Raw genomic sequence first — 6,194 nt, 5'->3', positions numbered from 1 at the left:
TACTACCACGCATTGGGCCCGAAACCAATGGACCCTCTCGGCTTCTTGATCACCCTTGTCCTCTGTCCAGGAGTTGCAAGTAGTTTCTGGTGTTTGTAGTATGCTGGAGGCCGTGCGCAGCGCTGACCGTAGGGGTGGGCTGTGATGCGGTAGGCACGTGGCCGGGTAAACCGGGCGCCCGTTTGGTGTCACGGAACCCTGTTCACATCGTTTGGGGCTGTGAGCGAAACTCCGGCCGGATCTCCTCATGGATGGAACCCGAATAGGCGATAAACCTGGACTAGAGACTTGAGTGTTTAGGTAGGCCGTGGCCGACACCCACGTTGGGCTTCCGCTTGAAGGTTGCCGAGTACATGTCGTGTAAACGGCGGTAAGTGGTGAGAGCGTGTGTGAAGAAGTACACCCCTGCAGGGTTAACATCATCTATTCGAATAGCCGTGTCCGCGGAAAAGGACTTCTGGGTTGCTTATATCAGTTCATAGACAAGTGAAAGTGGATACTCTAAAATACGCAAGATAAGCGTGAGTGCTATGGATGGCATTCTCGTAGGGAGACGGGAGCGGATCCATAGTGGTGTATTGATATGGTGAATATGTGGACTCGTGTGCGCCACCTCAAAGAGTCGCTTGCAGTCGTAGTTTAGGATAGCCACCGAGTCAAAGCTGGCTTGCTGCAGTTAAACCCCACCATCCCCTTTGTTGATAATGATGCATATGTAGATAGTTCTGATGTAAGTCTTGCTGGGTACATTTGTACTCACGTTTGCCTATTTTATGTTTTTGCAGAGAGACTTCGGTCTCACTAGTAGTTCCGCATGGACTTCGACGTTTAGCTTGTTACCTCAGCTACGATCTTGTGCCCTCGGCAGGATCTGATAGATAGTCAGGCTTCTCAGCCTTTTCATTTATAGATGTCTGTACTCAGACATGATAGCTTCCGCTTGTGCTTTGTTTTGTATGCTCTGAATGTTGGGTCGTGAGACCCCTGTTTGTAATATCTCGCTCCTCGGAGCCTATTGAATAAACTACTTGAGTCGTAGAGTCATTTTGTGATGCCATGTTGTATTGCACATATCGAGCATATTGTGTGTATGTTATTGAAATGCTTGGTATGTGTGGGATCTGACTATCTAGTTGTTTATCTTTAGTAGCCTCTCTTACCGGGAAATGTCTCCTAGTGTTTCCACCGAGCCATGGTAGCTTGCTACTGCTCCGGAACACTTAGGCTGGCCGGCATGTGTCCTTCTTCGTTCATGTGTCTGTCCCTTCGGGGAAATGTCACGCGATGAATACCGGAGTCCTGTTAGCCCGCTACAGCCCGGTTCACCGGAGTCCTGCTAGCCCAGTGCTACAGCCTGGATTCACTCGCTGATGACCGACACGTTCGATGCTGGGTCATGGATGCCTGTCCCTGTAAGTCTGTGCCACTTTGGGTTTACGACTAGCCATGTCAGCCCGGGCTCCTTATCATATGGATGCTAGCGACACTGTCATATACGTGTGCCAAAAGGCGCAAACGGTCCCGGGCTAAGGTAAGGCGACACCCGTGGGAATACCGTGCGTGAGGCCGCAAAGTGATATGAGGTGTTACATGCTAGATCGATGTGGCATTGAGTCGGGGTCCTGACAGCGTTGGTATCAGAGCTTGACTGCCTGTAGGATTACCAAGCCAAACTGGTCGAAGTTGAGTCTAGAAATTCTTTAGTTATATAAGGGAATTGATTGTGGGATGGAACGTAAGGCTCTTTTTACTCCTTATACCTTATGCCTTCTGATCTGAGTCATCATCTTCTCTTCTACGGGGATTAAGAACTAGGCTATCTCTTCTTTCTATCAGGATCACGCGTTACTAATTCGTAGACTTATAAGATTGTTGGATTTAAGCTTGAGTTCAGTTTCTACTACTTCCGTATGTTAATTGTTGATCTTGAAATCTTGATATTGTGCTTCTGAGTGGTTATGCCACCATTTTTGTGAATGTCTCAAATCTTTTCTGAGCATTTACAGCCGTTATGCTGTCCGAGTCATCCCAGGTTTCTAAGTAGTCTGATGCATTGCAAATCCTTTCCTCCCGTTTCGATGTTCCTTTGGCCAGATTAACCACACTAATCGGTGAGTTGAGGTATTCTATTGCCTTGACATATATGTTGGAGCTGGTATTATGACCCTAGGTGTCTTAGGGGATCACCTAGTAATTTAGCCATGATTGGTGTCCCAGTGTGATGATTCTGGCCTTTATCCTCGAAAGCATTCCGTGATGCTACTTGGTAATAGGTATTCTGTTCCTGGGTTCTTGAACCCGAGATTCACTCTACTTACTTCATGTTGATAGTGTTTGCTAGTTCCTTCAGGATATTAGTAACTTGCGATAGTCCTCGAGGTTCGTGGTACATCCTTCTTCCAATTACCATGAACCATTCTTGGCAGGAGTTCTTCTGAACCAAAAGATGACAACAAGAGTGCTCTTGATGAGTTCTCCATTATATATTGTGACTCTGCATGTTCTACCTTTCTGCGTGGGTTATCCGGAAGAAATATGTCGAACTCGTTCGACATACTAATCCATGCATCCACAACTCAGAAAATTGTATGTTCCTTTGAGTTGTTCTCTTTAGTTGCATTCTGACCCTCGTCTATCAATTGATAGTCAAGAGTATGCGTGTGTTCGTTTATCGATGCCTATTACTCTTGTGGTCCGTCAAGCCATTCTGTCCTGAATGACTTGGAGAAACAAACTCCAGTACCTCGTCCATATCTAGGATTGGGTCAAAGTAGTTGTATTCCGCAGATCAAATGCCAATCCAGCTTTTGGTTCTGTTCTACCTTGGAGTATTACCTTATTCTATATCAAGATTGTTATAGGAATTGCACACCATCCTATGAACTCTTGGTACAGTGATACTTCTCACCATCATTAGTCATTCCTCGGCCCTCGTGTTGATGCAACCGGAATACCGACAAATGAATTGTGATGTGTGAAATCAATACTGCTAGCAACCTCGTTGCTTGGTAGTTAAATGGACGATAACCTCGTTCTTAGCGTGTTGGTTTTGAATCGCCACCCTAAGACTGATTGTGCTACCTAGTCCCTATTTCGGTGCACCCTTCGATTGATGAGTTAGGATCTTGTCAAGTTCTCACTCATTTGATCATATCGTCTTGTCCTCAAAAGCGAGATTGTTCTCGAGCTTAGTAACATACCGGTGGTTCGTGATTTTCTGAATATCTTCTCAGAAGTATTACCAGGTTGTCACCTGACCGCTATGTTGAGTTCGTGATCAAGTTGGTTTACTCTTGTAAACCACCCTTTCTCCAAGAATCCGTGTTGGATACCCTGAGCTAGTTGGTTAAGCTAGACAACAACTTGGAGAGTTGGAGGATAAAAGCTTGCCTAACTTAGTTCGTTCCAAAGGGATAATCTTGTGTAGTGTGTGTTGAAGAAAGATGATATCTTCATCGATTGGTCCCTGTGATCAGTTGCTGGACTTATTGTCTTATCAATCCCTTGATTTGAGTGTGGGCTATCGTCAAATCAAATCAGTACCAACGATGCTCGTAATGTTGTCCTACTCGTGGTTGATCCCTCGAGCATACACCATTACATCTTTGATCTGACCAATGCTATCACCGTGTTCACATGATGGTGGAAGTCCAGTGATATGGAAATTCCGATGAGTTGCTGTTGAGCCCATCAGTAGCATTTTGTCTCCCCCCATGAATCATGTTGAACATCAACCTAGTGTTGGAAACTTGTGTAAGCATTTCTTCGTGTTTCGTTCATGAAGCATATGTTTGGATGAAAGTAGTGACTTTCCCTAATTCATGTGCATATGATGCAAGTTGCCGCCATAAATTTGAGGAAGATTGTTTTGTTTCCTTGGAATCATCCCAAATCAGTCATGCACACGTGCGAAGTATCCTGTGGTCTGGAGACTTGCAACCTTCATTCCATATGTGTCCCGAGCACACCAAGCCACTGATTGATCTGTTCAAGGAGAAGAAGTTCCTTCATAAGAGCTAATCATATGACTTATGCAAGGACTTCGATACCCTCGTTGATGGTTTCCCCTCCTGAACTCGGTAGTGTTTTATTATAAGACTACCACGTGGTCATGTTTGTCTGGGACAGCGTGTTCACATGTTTGTAGCAGAACCAGCTCATGTTTTGGAGCTTGCTATCGTAGTTCATCTCCCGAGAATCCCGCAACGTCATCTCGTCGATTTGTGTTGCAAACTTTCATTTTCTTCCTAGACTCGATGAGTCTGGAATATCCTGACACCAACCAGATCTGAATCTCAGGCAGATATGATGGTTTGAGGGCCAACACACCCTGCCAGGAGACCTATTATTGTAGTATCTTGATTGGAGAAGTTGGCCACCTCCCCATAGGGATTTCGTAGGGTTTACTCCCTGGTTGCCCCTATGGATTTCTGTGTTCCGAAGTCCGACCTTTTACTTGATGTTCTAGATATCAAACCATATCTATGGGCGGATTACGCTAGCACATCAAGGAGAACATTAGAAGCGGAGTGCTAAATGTCTCTCGGTCGATCATCCAGATTTTATCTCCTTGGCCCCGCCAAGGGTGAAATCTGAGAAGGTGTTATCTTTCTTTGCATCTGCATCATTCATCATGGTAGCAAGTTGTGTTGCCAGGATCCTTGACACGGATATTGGTAGAATCTTGATGATTGTGGAAATGCTCAAGTTCTTGAGAGCACGCACAAGCGCTACGTGTTATCCTCGGCACTAGCTGGGTTTGCTCTCAGTCCCCTCGACAATGCTATGACCTACTCAAACAGTGAATTCACTCTCTATTGTTGGGTTCTTCCCCAGTTACTAGAATCATTCCCAGCATTTGCATTTTGTTCCTAGCTTGCACCGCCAATGTGCCATTCTACCATGGGTCTCTTCCATCTCCGGTGATAAGCAAATTCATCCATTACGTTGTCTTCAAGAAGGTAATCCACATCATCCAAGTCCGAGTATGCCATTCTACCAACCCCCGCCAATCGATTGCTGTGATTTGCCTTAGGCTGATATAGAGAGTCTAAATGATCTCTATATCAAAGGTAATTCTTTTTGCCACTTAAGGGGATATCTCTACGAGTCACCTTCCCTAAGGTGTATCGTTATGGTATCTTGGCAACTCAACTCCTCGCTACGTGGACAACCGATCGCCACATTCTTAAGTCTGGAATTGTTGTCTACCTAGTGAACCTCGTCACCTGCTCCGCTCCATCCCTCCAGAGGTATGCGTCGTCTCTCAGCTCGAGAGATGTTGCTATGTCCCATTCCGTGAGTTAATCCTGAGTTGTTCGACCTTCGAGAAGAACGATTCTTTTAGGGTCTTTCCTTTCCTCTCGTTATCATGATTAGCTGGAGTTCTCAGAACCAGACATCAAGACAATGATGGTGAATGAATCAACGTTCAACTGAAGTGCACCCTGGATCGTGAAGATCGTACTAGTTTGCGTTTCCCCTTCATCCTACCCGACGCTTGAATCTCGAGACGAGATTCTTGTTTAGTGGGGGTGAGTTGTCACATCCCTAGCTTCAGCCATTGCTCTAGGTTAGCTTCATGTGTGCATCATGTCTATATTTTTGAAACTTGAATTGAGGAATATTGGAAGCCTCAAAACCCTAAATAAAAGAGGGGCAAAAACCCTAGAAATCTCATTCATTGCTCCAAAAGTGCTCTTCTTAAAATGTTGATAAATTTTGGTAAGGGTTCTGGTCCCAACCAAAATATTGAACATTTTTTTAAGGATTTATTTTTGGGACTTTGAATTTAAATCATAGCTATTTGAATTGGACTTATATCTACTGTTAAATAAATATAGGTCCAATAATTCTGAAATATTTTGTGGAGCATTGTTTTAATTCTTTTAGCTCCTAAAAATGTTGTCAGAAGCAAAATAAATTGAATTGGTTTCAAAACCAAATTCAAAACAAACCTGCAAAATAGAAAACAGAATTAAAAGAAACAGAACAAAAAAAATAAAAAGAGTAAAGCCTACCTGGCCTCACCCGTGCAGCCCACCAGCCGGCCCAGCTCCCCCACCTGGCCGGCCCAGCCCACCTCCTCCCCCTTGTCATCTTCTTCCTCTGCCAGTAGGCAGAGGCGAGGCGTGGCGCGCGCCCGAAGAGCTCCGGCCACCTCCTGCTTCGCCGTGGCAGCCTCCCCGACTCCC

The sequence above is a fragment of the Triticum aestivum genome, chromosome 1A (genome assembly GCF_018294505.1).
Source record: "Triticum aestivum cultivar Chinese Spring chromosome 1A, IWGSC CS RefSeq v2.1, whole genome shotgun sequence".
NCBI lineage: Eukaryota > Viridiplantae > Streptophyta > Magnoliopsida > Poales > Poaceae > Triticum > Triticum aestivum.
This window is presented reverse-complemented; position numbering follows the sequence as displayed.